This window comes from Brassica napus, chromosome C2, assembly GCF_020379485.1.
Source record: "Brassica napus cultivar Da-Ae chromosome C2, Da-Ae, whole genome shotgun sequence".
NCBI classification, from domain to species: Eukaryota; Viridiplantae; Streptophyta; class Magnoliopsida; order Brassicales; family Brassicaceae; genus Brassica; species Brassica napus.
In genome coordinates this window covers 25657582-25674451 of record NC_063445.1, presented here as the reverse complement: position 1 = coordinate 25674451, position 16870 = coordinate 25657582, and the positions used below count along the sequence as shown (strand labels likewise).

Below are 16870 nucleotides of genomic sequence, written 5' to 3'. Positions count from 1 at the left end.
ATTCAGGTATAAGTTGTTTCTTTCGAGATTTTTTTTCTTTTAGTTTTGAAATTAGATCCCGCTTGAATATTATAAATTTATGTCTGGGGTTCGAGTTGGGTCATCCCAGATCTGAATGATTCTGATTATGATATATAGGAACATAAAACTATTTAAATAACCAATATATCTCAAACAGGTTCAGATATTTGTACCAAAAATAATCTTGTTACTCGATTCAGTCCGAGTATTTTGAATATAATTAGTTATATGGCGACACCTCGAAAATTATGAAAAATGAATATCAATTTATAAAAACGTAAAAATCAATATCCGCGCTAGCGCGGATCAAAGCTCTAGTGGTTATTAAGTTATTAACCAGTCCTCTCTGTGTCTTCAAACATGTCATACATAATACATCCAACGTGTTTCTATAAATACATGCAAGCTATGGCGCTTGGTAACTTACAGTAGTTTATCAAAGATTTGTCTCCGTGTTTAACACGTCTCGCTCTATATGCATGTTGTGGAGCTTGATTTTAAAGTATTTTTTATAAAGGATATTCTATTATACACTGCATGGTAAGTGGTAACTAATACAAGGCTATATGATCTTTTGGACATACAGATACAGTTGATAAATAATACAAAGCTATGATTATATTTACGCACTCATGTTTGATATAATATCATATAAAATGAATTGAGTAGGTTTTACCGCCCCCCGAGCTCTTATTATCTTAATCGGAATATTATTTAGAAAATCAACCTTTTATCTTCAATACATTTGGTTAGAGTTGCTTTGTTTCCTTTATATGATATGGTATTTGATATCTGATGTAACCATAACTCCCTACTTTACAAGAACGATTCTTGATAGTGACGACCCGAGCATAGGCATATCTATCGTTTCACATGGTTAGTTAATCCAATTGTTTATAACTCATAGTCCTTGACTGGTACGATGAATGATTAGAAAAGTAGGAACCACGCCACTTTAGTAGTAACCACAGAAAGATTGAAATGCCCAAAATGAAATATATAACCTAATGAAGGAACCAACCAGCCAACCCGGAGAATTAACGATCCATCATTACGAATCACTTATGGCTTAACACGATGGTTGGTTAGGACTTGGGAGTCCAGTCTGATGGTACCTCTATATAACTTTGACTTTTGTCTTTCTTCTGTTTTGTTAAAGGAGAGGGATCATCCAACTCCAAAATGAAATCCTTTAGTTAACAAACCTTTTATTTCTCAATAATAATGAATGATCAAGTTTCAAAACAATAGTATTCTCTCCGTTTCAGTTTAAAGTTTTTTCACTTATACTATTAAGGAAACAATTAAATTTTCTAATTATACCCATATTTAATGCATTTAGCTTATTTGTATTTGATAATTAATGAAGTAGGAGAATAGAGATAAAATTGGAAAATTTGACAAATATATGAATTGAAAATATAATTGAAAATTGGAAAATTTGACAAATATATAAATGAAACAAATTTTAAAGTATACAAAGACAACTAGTATGAAACCGAGGAAGTAATAATGAAGGATCTCGATGACTGCAGATGATCTCATCCAATGATTACTTAGCAGTTGTTTGATTCAAGTGGTTCGAAAACTTAGCCATATACGTCCATACTAAATCTGATTTTTATATGTACAACTCTATATTATTATTAAGGGTTTGATAATGAATGTTATTGTGAATATACAGTACTGCGGTTCAGCTACTACGTGTGATTCATGCCATGTTTGGAACTACGCTAGGCGCTAGTCGGGTAACTCCGGACCTAACGAGTTACCGAAAAATCGGGGAGTACTCGAAAATTATGCGGGACCTAGTTTTAAATATAATTTAATATATTTATAATATATTTAGCTAATTTTAAACATGATGATACAAGTTCATATACATGATTATATAATTTTTTATATATAATTTTAAACAGTGTCTTTTTGATTTGTAAAAGGTGGATTTGGTACGAAAAAAATCCCTAAATGTAGTATGTATGTGTTTATTTTAGGTTTGACAGCTAATTATAATTATTTAGTAATGAATAATTACACAAAATCTGTCAATAAAAAGTAAAAAATAATCAACCGTGTTTTAACTTACACGAACGGAAAAAAAAAATTTAAGCGGTCAACGCGGGATTAGGCGGTCAACGCAGAAATTAGGCGGTCTTACGCAGGTCAACGCCTGACTACACCAATTTTGGGTATAATCACTGCGATCAACCTCTGAACAACGCTTAGGTGGCCGCGTTTTCGAACAGGGGATTCATGTGATGTATCGGTGGTGTCATTGAATTCCACAGTCCTAATCATTGGAGATACATTCACACATATTTCTTCCACTGCTCCGAAACGACGATTTGATGACTTTCTGATCCAATCATTTCTATAACAACAATAATGCATGTACTAAATATTATCTCACATCTTGATAATTAATTCCAGCAATTTTGCAGTTGATGATATGAAGGTGGAAATATGACTACATGCATAGTTTTTCATGGGCACTTTACTATACGGATTTCTCGGAACTCTTAACTATACCTATTGCGAAGTTAAACGTGTATATATCCGAATCTTTCGAATCCACCTAACGTGTTTTTTATAAACAAAAACGGTTTTAATCTGCATACTGAGAAGTTAGAACGCAGATAAATAATTGGAATCGTAGAAAAAAATAATTAAGATGCAGAAAAATTAACTAAAGTACGGAAAATTTAAAATTTACAGAATAAAAGAATATATATTAAATTGATTAAAATATTTCATAGGGTATTACTTTGTTATAAGAAATTACAAATATCAATAATTAAAGTAATTATTAAAAAAGTTAAAATAACTAGAATTTAATAAAAATATTTTAGTTCTTATTATAAATATTTAGCTAATTTTTCAATATGTTCTAATTGTTATCTATTTAATAATATGAAAGTGTTGATTTTGTAAATAATCAACTAAAACTTACTTTTCCACTTAATAAAAATTTATCTGTATTTTTGCTGAAAACTTGCATTTTGCGTTTTTTCGCAAATTTTGTTGACTGGTAATATATTTACGGAATCACATTTAAGACAACATTCCGCCATTCCGCAAGATTACTAATCAGTGCCAATGTAAATGCCATGTTTACTTGAGGCTTTTTTGTTTCTTTAAAAACCTGTAAATAAATATATTGTATTATCAGTTAGTCTGACGGCCCAATCAATTCAATCAAAAACCAATTGTTTCGGCCACGTTAGCTAAATAGAATAATCAGCTTTGTTTACACATTTGTTCAGTAGTAACACCTTGTACATATTTGTTCTCTTGCTAACATCTTGTACTTTTTTTTGGGTTGTTTACACATTTTTTTTTGGGTTGTTTACATATTTTCTCTATATTTTATTCTAAAATAAAATAACTATATTATAAAGTTGAATTTACTCAAATATTTCACTCTAAAAAAGAGTTACCCTATAAAAGAATGCAATATAGGGTAATGTTGATTTTTTAGAATAAAAAAAATAACATTACTCTATATTTCACTTTATAAAGTAACTTTATTATAGTCATAGAGTGAATTATTGAAACAAATCCAACTCTATAATAGTGTTACTCTATTTTAAAATGAAATATAGAGAAAATTATTGTGTATCATTTGAAATGCTCTAACACCTCGTACATATTTGTTCTTTCACATCCTGTACCCTTTTTTGTTTTTGGGTTGAATATCTTGTGCAAGTATGAGCTATCAACCATTCCTAAAAACAGTTTTTTTTTAGCAAGGGATGTTGGATAACTAGAGTATGTAAAAAACATGTAACTATATGTATTTAGATAACAAGAGATGGTAAATTAATTGGTATGAGATTATATCACTTAGTACTATTCCATCTGAATTATCAAGTTATCATACACTCATATAAAATGTTGGCATATAAATTGAAATTGCGGCTTTGCTGGGTGTTAGCATTAAAAGAAATTAATTTAATAATTAATTGAATAATAAAAGACTATTTTTCTTGAAAGATTATTTTTAAAAAGCGTCTATTATTCTTGACAAAAAAATACATATCTATATTATTAGAACTGAAGTACCTTTTGGTTACGTTTGGAAACATGGATAAAAAAAGATAAATGATAATTGTTTGGAAACATGAATAACATATTAATTACTTCATTTTATTTACAAATGTAGCCATTGCATTTATAATAAATTACGTATTTACTTTTTGTATTTTTTATTTACAGATTCTCCCACTACATTTAAAATAAATTTAATTAATTAATTACAATGGTTGTTGTTTCTTTATGGTGAAAATAAAAACATAAACTGAAATATATAGTATATATTATATAAAAGAATATTAAATATAGTATTACTTTATTTAGTTTAGTCAAATATACAAATTCCGAGAGTTCAATTTTCAATAAAACAAAATCTCATAAAATTAATAATAATTCATAGAAAACTAATGCAAAAATTAAAAATTTAGGTATGTTTTTTTCATTTGAAAATAAATTAACAAAAAAAAACATAGGTTAATATATGAATTTGTATTAAGTTATAATAAAAATATAATATTATGTACAAATAAAATTTTTTATTATTAAACATCTATATTATAAAATAATATATTCTACTTTATATATGTAAACTACAAAACATAAAAAATATACATGAATTTTATTTTTTATAAAATCAGCGGTTCTTGAATTTATATTGAGCACAAATTAAATCCAACACCCGCGCCCCCGCGCGGGTTAAGTTCTAGTATACTCTTATTTTTCTTACACAAACATTTTGATGAGCTGGTCTATGGACTGGCTAACATTGACGTACTGCAGACTCAACGTAAGATCTAATTATTTTCCAAGATGAATTGGGTGCTAATTATTATATATTTGCTTTAGTGTCTTCAATCAACCAGAGACTATTTTCATATTTTAAAATATATTTAATTTTTTGATAAATATTGTAACACGGACTATAAAATTATCAATGCCTAAAGACCCATATTAAGATTAAGTTATTCGAGGTAACCCTCAAATATGTTTTTTACAAGACGCGCCTCACGCGCCTGAAATAGTTTCCCAAAAAGCGACAACGCGAAGCCATTCATTTAACCTTCACCGTCGTCTCTCACGGCGCCGGTGCCCCTCCCCACCGTCAATGGCTAAGAAAAAGAAGCCCAAATCGCATTCCCCAGGTTGTAGCCCCGCTGGCTCAACTAACTCTTCTTCTCTCCGTTCCTCCGCTCAATCGGCACCTGCGTCTGTTGACCTAACCGCCAACAAAGTCTCCTCTTCGGAGGTCCTTCCTCCTCCTGATAATTCGTCTCTCCCGGTGTCTGAACCAAAGCAGGACCAGCAAGCTTCGGATCCTCCCAGATCTGAACCTCCTATTTTGGACTCGGAACCCGAGACGGTCGAATCCCCTTTAAAACATCCTTTGGCTATAGAGTGTGGTGATACACAAGCTCTATCTTGCCACGAGAAGTCTCCATCTGCCATGGCGGATGAAAACAACAACACTTTGACTGGCCAGGAGCAAATGGTTACCCTAACTCCACCGGTACCAGAAACAAACCCTCCCCAGAATGAGGCTAAGCTTCAATCAACTGTGTGGAGAGACAAAGTTAAGGCTGCATCTGTTAACTTGGAACCAGTTGAAACTCCGTTTACACTAGCTTCTGGAGAAGCCTGTGTACGAATCCCTAACTCGATCATCGAAGAACCGCAAGTCATGGGATAGCTTCATCATTGGTCAATTCTACGAGGACGCGCCAGCAAGGGGAGCAGTCCACGCTATCGTCAATGGTATGTGGAGCAAGCAGCGTCGGGACATATCTGTCTCGAAAATGGAGGGTAATGCATTCCTCTTTCGTGTTCCTTGTCCCAATACCCGTAGACGTATCTTGGGTCAGTGCCTATGGCAAGTGGAAGGGCAAACGATGTTTGTTGCTAAATGGTCACCAGGAACAAAGCCTGAGAAACCATCTCTCTCAACTGTTCCGGTTTGGTTGGACTTCACTGGAGTTCCACTTCAGTTCTTCAATCAAGATGCCCTCAAAGAGATTGCAGGTCTGGTAGGTCACCCGCTATACGTGCACCCGTCAACAATTAACCTTACAAACATTGAAGTGGCAAAGGTCTATACTGTGATTGATCCTCGCAAGCCTCTCCCTGAAGCGGTGAATGCTCAATTCGAATCAGGCGAGATCTTCCGTATATTGGTTTCGTGTCCTTGGCTTCCATCCCTATGCAGTCACTGTAAGAAAGTTGGCCACACAATTTGCTAAATGTCCGGCCTGCAACTCCGTGAAGCATGACATAAATTCTTGTCCGAAAAACAACGCAGACAAACGCTCTGAAAAACGTAAAGGGAAGGCACCTATCCATAGCCAACTTCTGATTGTCACAGGGTCAGGCAACCCTCCCGCTCGTGTTAGTTCAGAGGACCTCCGGAAGAAGCACTCATCAGTTAAGAAGACCTCCTCACAATGGGTCAGAACAAACAATGTTATGCAACTACCCAAGGAAGGAATAAACTTGGATCCCCCCTTGGGTTCGAGAAGAAACTCTAAGTCACTACCTATTTCATCTCAACATCCCTTATCTGATCAAGACAAGGATAAGTTCTGTATTGACCTGAAAGCTAGTCTCTTTGATAGCAATAGGAAATGCTCTGTTTCTCCTTCTATTACCTCAGAGTCAGAATCTGAACCTGAAAGTTTAACTAACGATGAGGACACTCTGGATGAGGACCGAGAGCATTACACAACAGTGATTTCGAACAGAAAGAAGAAACTGCTTAGAGCTGCTGCTAGGGCTGGAGGCCCTTTAAACCTCTAAATTTTTCATTTCTATGGATAATTCCCCCTCTATGGATATTTTTTGTTGGAACGTTAGAGGGTTTAATGATAAAATAAAACGTCGCGGATTTAGGAAATGGATGAGGAGTAATAACCCTATTTTTGGTGGTCTCGTTGAGACCCATGTCAGTAGTGTGAAGGCTCCTTCTATCATTGGTAGGACCTTCTCAGGTTGGCGGTATGATTGTAACTACGAATTCTCGGATTTGGGAAAAATTTGGGTCATCTGGAACCCTTCTGTGACTGTCTCGATTCTCCATAAGTCGTTGCAGTCTATCACTTGCAAAGTCAGACTTCCCTTCGTTTCGACAGAGTTTCTGGTGACGTTTGTATATGGCTCTAATTGTCGGAAAATGAGGCGTGAGCTGTGGTCTGAACTGGTATTTCTTTCTTCATCTTCGTGTTCTTCGGGGATGCCATGGCTGATTCTCGGTGATTTTAATCAAGTCAGATTTGCTTCTGAGCATTCTAGATCTAGTGGATTTTCTTCTTCCAGAGGTATGCGTGAATTCAATCAATGTCTGGCCACTACTTCTCTCTCGGACCTTCAATTCTGTGGCAACGCTTTTACCTGGACGAATAATCAAGGCTCCTCTATCATCTCAAAGAAATTGGATAGGATTCTTGTCAATGATGAATGGCTTAATGCCTTTCCAAATTCTCTGGGAGTATTTGGGGATTCAGGGATATCTGATCATACCCCCTGTTGTGTCTTCTTGGACTATCTGAAGCCTAAGCCAAAGAAACCCTTCAAGTTTTTTAGTTTGTTGAATGATAATCCGGAATTTGTAATCTTGCTAAAGGAGTGCTGGGATTCTCTGCAGTTCTGTGGTTCTGCTATGTTTAAAATCTCAAAAAAGCTAAAGGAACTCAAGAGCATCATCCGTACGTTTAGTCGAGACAACTACTCAGGCATAGAGAAACGGGTTCACGAAGCTTTGGGTGACCTTATCCAACTCAGAACACTCTGTTCAATTACCCATCTCCTCAAGCTGCAGCAGACGAAAGGAAAGCTCACGCCAAATGGGCGGTTCTTGCTAAAACTGAGGAGTCCTTCCTCTATCAACGGTCAAGAGTTAATTGGATAGACAAAGGTGATATGGGCTATGCGTTCTTCCATCGTTCAATCCGTTCTAGGCTTTCCCAGAATCAAATAATTCTTCTCTTCGACGAGAACGATGGTATCTTGGAGACAAGAGAGGAAATTATGCAGCACGCGGTAGCTTTCTTTGAGCAACTTCTCGGTGGGACCAGCTTCCAAACTACTGTCTCTACTAATGAGATTGCCTCTCTAATAAGTTATCAGTGCCCACCAGCTAGTTTTGACAGTCTTGCAGCTCCTTTTTCCCGTGAAGAGATTAAACAGACCTTCTTCTCCCTCCCGAGAAATAAGTCACCGGGTCCCGATGGATACCCGGCTGAGTTCTTTACGGCAAACTGGAATATTGTTGGTACTGATCTGATTAACGCAGTGACAGAGTTCTTCACTTCAGGTAAGCTACTTCAGCAATGGAATGCAACTATCCTCACGCTTATCCCAAAGAAGCAAAGCGCAGTAAAGATCACTGATTTTCGACCCATATCTTGTTGCAACACTGTGTATAAGGTAATCGCAAAGCTTCTTGCCAAGCGCCTGAAGCAGATCCTACCTGATGTCATCTCCAATACAATCTGCGTTCATTCCGAGCAGGTTACTACTTGAGAATGTGTTGATGGCTACAGAGCTGGTACAAGGATATAACTGGAAGAACATATCCAAACGCTCAATGCTAAAAGTGGATCTCAAAAAAGCTTTTGATTCCCTTAACTGGAGCTTCATTATTACCATTCTAGAAGCTTTGGGCCTGCCTCCCTATTTTATAAATCTGATCAGTCAATGCATTACAACTACCATATTTTCTGTGGCTGTTAATGGGGAGTTAGGAGGTTATTTCAAAGGAACGAAAGGCTTGAGACAGGGTGATCCCCTATCTCCCTACTTATTTGTACTAGCAATGGAGGTTCTTGCTCAGATGTTGAATTCGAGCTATAGGACAGGTCTGATCGGCTACCATCCGGCTGCCTCCAATCCGCCAGTCACTCACCTGGCCTTTGCAGATGATGTAATGATCTTTTTTGATGGGCAGGTGTCGTCGCTCAATAACATCTCTCTTACGCTGGATAGATTTTCTGAATGGTCGGGTCTCTCAATGAACTTGAGTAAAACAGAGCTCTATGTTGCGGGTCTGAGTCAGACAGAAACTTGTGACCTTACTGGTTTGGGTTTTTCTCTTGGCTTGCTGCCTGTGAGATACCTAGGTCTTCCTCTGATGCACCGCAAGCTCAGAATCTGTGATTATAGGCCTTAATTGACCAACTGAAGGCGCGGAAGAAGAGAATTATTATCCTCAGTCATTCATGGAACAATTAACTTCTGGTTCTCCACCTTCCTCCTTCCTAAAGGTTGTGTTAAAACAATTGAATCGCTGTGCAGCAGATTTCTTTGGAATGGAAACATAACCGAAAGGGCAGCAGCTAAAGTATCTTGGACATCAGTTTGTCTTCCCAAGTCTGAAGGAGGACTTGGTCTTCGTGAACTGAGTATGTGGAACAAGACTCTATATCTAAAACTGATCTGGCTGCTTTTTGCCGATTCTGAATCACTGTGGGCTCTTTGGACGAAAGTGCATCGTTTAAATGGTCAGAATTTTTGGAGCATTGATGAGGAAAAACAGTCATCATGGATATGGAAATCAATCCTTAAACTTAGGCCTCTTGCTGAACAGTTTCTAAGATGTGTCCTTGGCAATGGGATGAAGGCAAGTTTCTGGTTTGATAACTGGTCCTCCATAGGGCCTCTCATAAAGATAACAGGGCCTTCGGGGCCTAGACAACTTGGAGTTCCGCTATTAGCAACAGTGAGCTCCGCCTGCTCATCGTTGGGATGGAGGATCAGACCTGCTAGATCTGCTGAAGCCGAACAAATCCATTTAATGCTTTGCAATATTCCACTGCCTTCCATGTCATCTGTTCCTGATCACTATGTTTGGCAGGTTGGTGATGACACCAGCGAGGCTTACTCTACACGTCTAACTTGGGATTCGCTTAGACACCATGGAACTACTCAAGGATGGGAACATAAAATCTGGTACAGCGGTCATATTCCAAGTCATGCTTTCCTGATGTGGGTCGCTCAATTGGACCGTCTTCCGACAAGATCCCGCATTGCTTCATGGGGTCAGCAGCTAGACACATCTTGTTGTATCTGTCAGAGTTTCACAGAAACCCGAGATCATACTTTCCTGCGTTGTGATTACAGTGAGCAGATATGGAGATTAGTTCTAAAAAGACTTGGATACAGACCTGCCTTGTTCCACACTTGGACAGCTCTACTTGAATGGTCAGTCATCAGGGACAACACAAGCTCTGTAACTCTTCGTCTCTTGGTAATTCAAGCGACCATCTACAGAATCTGGTATGAGAGAAACGCAAGGCTTCACGCCTCACCAACCGCCACTCCTCAAGCAGCATTCAGGAGCATAGACAAAACAGTCCGCCAAGCTATCCTAGCAAGGAAGTCCAGAAAGAAATTTCGAACTTTGCTAGGGCAGTGGCTGAAATTTTCATAATTTCTTGCTGTTGGTAGCTTGCCTACTAACTATAAACCTATCGTTGTTTTTTCCTCTTTTTTTGGCAATGATTGGTTTAACTGCTTTTAACCTTGTACAAGTACAATCTGCTTCATTTTAATGAAATTCATATACTTATCAAAAAAAAGAAAGATTAAATTATTCGAAAATCACATAAGTACGTTACGTACGTCATTGCCTACTTATTCCTTTGATCCATAACAAATAGTATCATTTCTACCGAAACCAGTTTTATATGATAAATTTTTTCGTATAATTGCAATGCAAGGCTGTGTCATTTGCTTTTTATTCTACATAATTTATGTTGGGCCTAATATTATAGCCTAATGGCTGAATTAATAAAAGGTATAAGGTGAATACAAATGGGCCTACAGATCACATCGAAAAATCTTGGTTGGGTTAAATGAATGAAACTTAAGAACATCCCACATCGGGGAAGTAGAGAGGAGATGAGCAATATATATATGCTCATGTGTTATGAGTTGTTAAACGGCCGGCTCGGCTCGGCTCGGCGTGGGTTCTGGGTCCCAATAAGAATATTCTTTTTGGACCAAGTTAAGCACTACATTTTTTTCATTTCATTTCTAAAAAACTGAATGACGTTCGTGAATAAACGACGCGTAGTTTGTCTAAAAACGACACGAAGTTTGTCTGTTCGAAATGTATCAGAACGAGTCAACAGAAGAGAGATCTTGCGGAGAAAGTTTCTCAACTCTCCACTCCCGAGATTTCAGAGATATTTTCGCTAAACGTGTGCAACAGTTTCGAAAATCAAATCCGGTTCTCTCCTTTAAATATCCGCCTCCTCTTCATTCATTTCTTAACTTTTTCACATCGAAACCAACAGCAAAAATTCCCTTAGCGTAAGTCTTAAATACGAGAGTGTTTCGTAGAGTTTATAGTTCGATAGGGCGATCACGAGTGAAGCGTGATTTGTCTGCCATGGTTGTATCCTGGGACTCGGTATTCGTACAGTTCCGTCTCACTAACGGAGCGAATATTTAGAGTTAAGGAAAGAGATTATATCTCGACTCCATGTTCATTAGCGAATACGATTTCTTATCGTTCTTGTATTCTCTCTTTACAATCGTTTATTTTCTTAACATATCGCTTTTATTATATCGTTTATTTCAGTCCAGTTATCCGGCTTTTACAATCTTAACTCTAAATCGCTTTCTATCTAAAGCGGTTGATCGGATTGAAAAACGGTCTTATGAAACGGTTTAACAAGGATTTGTTAACGGGTTTTGGAACGATGTTTGCAATTTGCTCTGTAGCACTTCCGCTAAGTGTTTCTTACTTATTGATGTTAGGAGTTTTCAAGGCTCCTAAAACAAATGTTGAAGTATAAAAGATTGTCGAACCAGTTCTGAGGGATATCAAAGCACCGAGAATGCAAGTACTCACTTAATCTAAGTGCAACCGATAATTTAAGAGGTTTCTAAACTAATGATTAATGATAAATGAAATGACTTTCTTTACTAATGGAAAAGAGAACTCATGGGCATTGGGATTAGACCTTGGGTGATCAAGTTTCGAACTAAGGATGGCAAACGATCAATCAAACTATCAACCTTAAGCTTAGACACAATCTTAAACAAGCTCTATGTCTAGATGAATGCTCATTTGTTAACATATCTCAAACATCAAATGTCTTTGGTTGAATAATATGAAAGCAATCATTACTAACAAGTCTATTGGCTATCTTAACACCTTTAACAACAAATGTCTTTGGTAAAGTATGTTAAAAGCTTAGGAGAGTTGTCTCAGGCATTTCATCAAACACCTTGTGGGTGGGAAATGCCTAAAGATCAACTTTTGAGTGGCCAACTCAGAAGATTCATTATGAATACTCTACTAGCAAGGAACAAGAATGATCTACACTAAAACATCCTAGAACTAACCTAATCACCCTTGATCTCCCTAACCCATGAATTCAAAAAGTGATTACTCACTAATCTCCATGATTCCTCTCAAACCCATGGTGGATTTCAGATTAATCATGTAGAGAAATAGATAAGAAATCAACAAGAACACAAGATGAAAGCAATCGAAATCTGAATCAAAAGAAGTTTTACTAGTTGTTCTCTGGAAAAATAGATTGTTTTCTGGTGGCTTACAAAAGTACTTAAAACATAGGTTTTTAGAAGTAAAAACGTGCATAATGAAATGACCAAAAGGCCCTTGAGTAGAAATGAATTCGAGCAAACAGAAGACGCGCAGCGACCTCTAGTAGTCGCTCCGGGAGGTCGCTCCAGGCTTCGGGAGCGACCTGGAGGGGTCGCTGCGAGACGTCGCTCTGGATCGCTCTTCGCGAGCGACCTCGCTGTGTCGCTCCGGTCACGTCGCTCCGGGTGATGGAGACGCGAGCGACCTCGCTGTGTCGCTCCGGTCACGTCGCTCCGGGTGATGGAGGCGCGAGCGACCTCGCTGTGTCGCTCCGGTCAAGTCGCTCTGAGATGTGTGTCACAGCGACTTCATGTAGTCGCTCCGGGAAGTCGCTCCAGGCAGTGCTCGTCCAAAGATCACTCTAATCACCTCCCTTGAGCTCCAAATGTACTCAAATATCTCCAGGAACTCCATGTGGTACTCCAATACCTAATAGAGACATATGTATGCAAAATGCAACCTAGATATGACTAAATCCTAATCTATATGATGAAAACGCAAATGAATAAATGGATAAAACAATGTGAATATGCAAGATATCAACTCCCCCAAACTTGTTCTTTTACTTGTCCTCAAGTGAACTTTCTAGAACTCATAGGGAGAGAGGTTTGAAGGTGAGAGCTCATAGCCAAAAGAAACACACAAAGCACTCAAATCAACATCTAAATTCAGCATTAATACACCCTCTCTTATTATACTCTAGCTTCTCTAGGCCTATCTCAACTCTTTTCATCCCTACACTCATCATCATGCATTCACACATGCAAATCAACCAACTCTCACATTCATTAAGCATAAAACATCAAGTGAATTCTTGCAAATGGTCAACTGGTCCAAATCATTTGATTGAGTAAGGGAATGCTTTTATTCAAGTGGGTTAAGAGGTTTAAAATCCATGATCTTTTAAAGTGGTTTACTCTCAAAACAAGTAGCCTTGACATTGCACATAATATATCTAAGAAAGAGACCAACTCATGCTTACAATGCTCAATCTCTATTGGTCTACCCTTTTCCTAAACATACAAGTTTCACAATCACTTCATAATGTCAAATCCAACTCCCATCTCTCACCAAAAGATCCCAAGAATACTTTGCACATAAAACTTTATTTCTTTGAAATCTATAAAAGATTTTCTTAACTTCTAAACAAATCTTAGCTCTAAACAACTTTGCTAGCCCCCTTTTCTTTCTTCTTTTTTTTTGTTTGGGGGCCAAGACTTTTCACAAATCGAGCTAGACGTTTATCTATTAGTTCCAATAAGATTATCCATTTAAACACAAAGAGTCTATTCTTTTCCTTCGAACTTTTCATGCTTCCAAATCATAGTCACCACACTCACCCCCACCTATAGCTAGACAATAGAGTGCCTAATGTAGCAAGAATGAAGACCAAGCATTGTCGTTCCCGATACTCTCAACATTATGCACATGTAAGGCTTTCCGAAAAAGGCCTCACTCATCAAATAATGAAAGCTCAAAAGGAGGGAAGGGTTTTGGGAATGGTGTACCACTAGAGTTTGTCAAAAAAGATTGGCATAAAGGATGTGACAACTCAAGTGTGTATTTCCATGAATCAGTACACAAGGGACCATAAGCAAGAAGCATTAAGTTCGTTCAGTTCAAACAAGGTTGTAGTTGGCTTCAAAGGTTGAGTTTCAGCAATCAACAAGTTTCAGGAAGAGTTTTCAAGGCTCGAAGCATACAAGTCTTTTTGAGAGGTGCATAAGCTACTCAGGTGCAAAGTAATGTTCTTTACAAGGCATCTCAAATCATTGCTCCCAATGCAAGTAAATGCAACCTATATGCTCTAGACTCTCCTAGAAATGCAAATGATGCAAACTAAATGATTTTTTTTATGCAAATAGGTATGCAATGCATGACTCAATGAAACAACATCAAAGCAAACGTGATCAAATACTTGGTACCTCCCCCACACTTAAATCACACAGTCTCTGTGTTGTCAAGGAGAGAGAGATACCCAAAAAGAGAAAACTAATATGCAAAAACGGAATGGTATATACAAGGGAAAGTAGTAGGTTACCTTCTATGGGGAATGAGCAGAGGGAGATGCTCCCTCCTCGTTGTCCTCTGGTGGTAACTCTTCAAGGGGTTCATCAGCAGGAGTGCCCATCTCTTAAATGTAGAAGGCTTGCCCGAACACAGTTGGTTTCTTCATTTTCTCATTGATGTCAAAGTGGAGAACATGCCCTTTACCCAAATGGAGATCAATCGTGCCCTCTTTCACCTTAACAATTGCTCCTGCTGTAGCTAAGAATGACCTTCCAAGAATCAATGGATCTTGAGCCTCCTCACCCATCTCAAGCACCACAAAATCTGTAGGTATCTCATACCTTCCAATCTTCACAGGTAGGTCCTCTAAGATGCCCACAGGGTACTTCACTGAACGATCAGCTAACACCAGAGAGAGTCTACACTTCTTGTACTGAGTGAATCCAAGCTTCTTTGCAACAGACAAAGGCATCACGCTGACACTAGCTCCCAAATCGCAGAGACATTTCTCAAATACCATAGGTCCAAGAGCACAAGGTAGTGTGAAGCATCCTGGATCCTCTAACTTCTCTGGAACATCAAGCCTCTGGATGATGGCACTGCACTCATGGGTAAGAATCATCATGCTTTCCATTTCCTTCTTCTTTGCAGCTACAACATCTTTCAGGAACTTGTTGTATTGAGGAATCAACATGAAAGCATCGATGATGGGCATTGCAACCTGAGCTTCACTCATTTGCTTCTCAAACAAAGCCTTGTACTTCTCTAGCAGCTGCCTCTTGAATCTACCAGAGAATGGTAGTTTGGGTTCATAGGGAGGAGGAACAAAAGAATTCTCACTTGCTGGAGCAAGAACTTCACCATCTTTCACTGTTTTCTTCTCTTCCCCAACCTTTCCTTTACCTTTGGCTTCCACAATCTTCTCCAAGATTTCATCATTGATTTTCTCATCAACAATCACCACTTCATCATCTAAGTTGATGGCCACCTCCTCACCTAGTTTCTCAGCATCCCTGGTGAGGGTTGTAGGAGGTAACTGCTTACCACTCCTCAGGGTGATAGCTTTGGCCTCCTTGGGGTTTTGGTCATATTTTCCAGGTAGAGATCCTTGTTGGCGAGTCTGGTGAGTGTTCATGGAAGCAAACTGATTCTCTAAATTCTTGACTGTAGAAGCAAGATGTGAGAACTTGTTGTTGAGCTCATTGTAGCTCCCATCAATCTTGTAATGAAGGTTCTTCAACTCATAACCAACATGCTTCTCACTTCTAGTCTGAGACTCCAAGATTTGTTTCAGTAAGGTATCAGTGCTGCTCTCTTGAGGAGCAGAGGAACCAGACGAGGGGTTTTGATGAGGTTGATAGCTGCCTTGCTGGTTGTTTCTAGGCGGATAACCACTCTGTTGGTTGTTGGGATAGGATTTTTGTTGGTAGTTGTTGTACTGAAACTTGGGCTCTTTTTTGTACCAGCTACCATTGTTGTTAATGAAACACAACTCCTCTTGACCCTCCAAACCCTCAACCTCATTGACAGCAGGTGGATCATCTTGCTTGGAGTTACCAACAAACTTCAGCTCCTCTTGGGTGGCTTTTTCAGCAATGAGTAGGTAGATCTTGTCTTCCAAAGCTTTGATCTCTTTCCTCGTTTGCTTATCATCACCCCTACTGCCTCTGTCGTGGTATGCACTGTAGACTGCATCATTCTTCACCATGTTGTTAACCAGCTCCTCTGCATCTTCCTCAGTTCTTCCCAAGAAGAACCCATTGCTAGCTGTATCCAATCTGGCTCTGTACTTAGGAAGAGCTCCCCTGTAGAATGTGTTCAACAGGCTTTCCTTAGAGAAACCATGGCGAGGGCATTGAGCTTGGTAGCCCTTGAATCTCTCCTAGGCTTCGCTGAATCCTTCCAAGCCCTTCTGTTGAAAGCTGGAGATCTCATTTCTCAGCTTAGCAGTTCTTGAAGTAGAGAAGAACTTCTCCAAGAATGCTTTCTTGCAGTCATCCATAGTGGTGATAGAGTCGCTGGGTAGGGACTTCTCCCACTGACGTGCCTTATCCCCTAAAGAGAAAGGGAATAGCTTGAGCTTTAAGGCATCTTCGGACACACCATTGGTTTTTGACAACCCACAGTAGCTGTCGAACTTGTCCAAGTGATCAAATGGGTCCTCTAGAGCCAAGCCATGATACTTGTTGTTCTCGATCACGT

The 16870-nt window shown here is 38.4% G+C and overlaps 1 non-coding gene across 1 annotated transcript; it reads left to right on the top strand.

The window, feature by feature from the left end:
- Window positions 1-16506: 16506 nt before the first annotated feature.
- LOC125582685 lies at window positions 16507-16613 on the top strand. The gene has a single exon (XR_007320141.1). It is a non-coding gene; the product is annotated as a small nucleolar RNA R71 (small nucleolar RNA).
- Window positions 16614-16870: the final 257 nt, after the last annotated feature.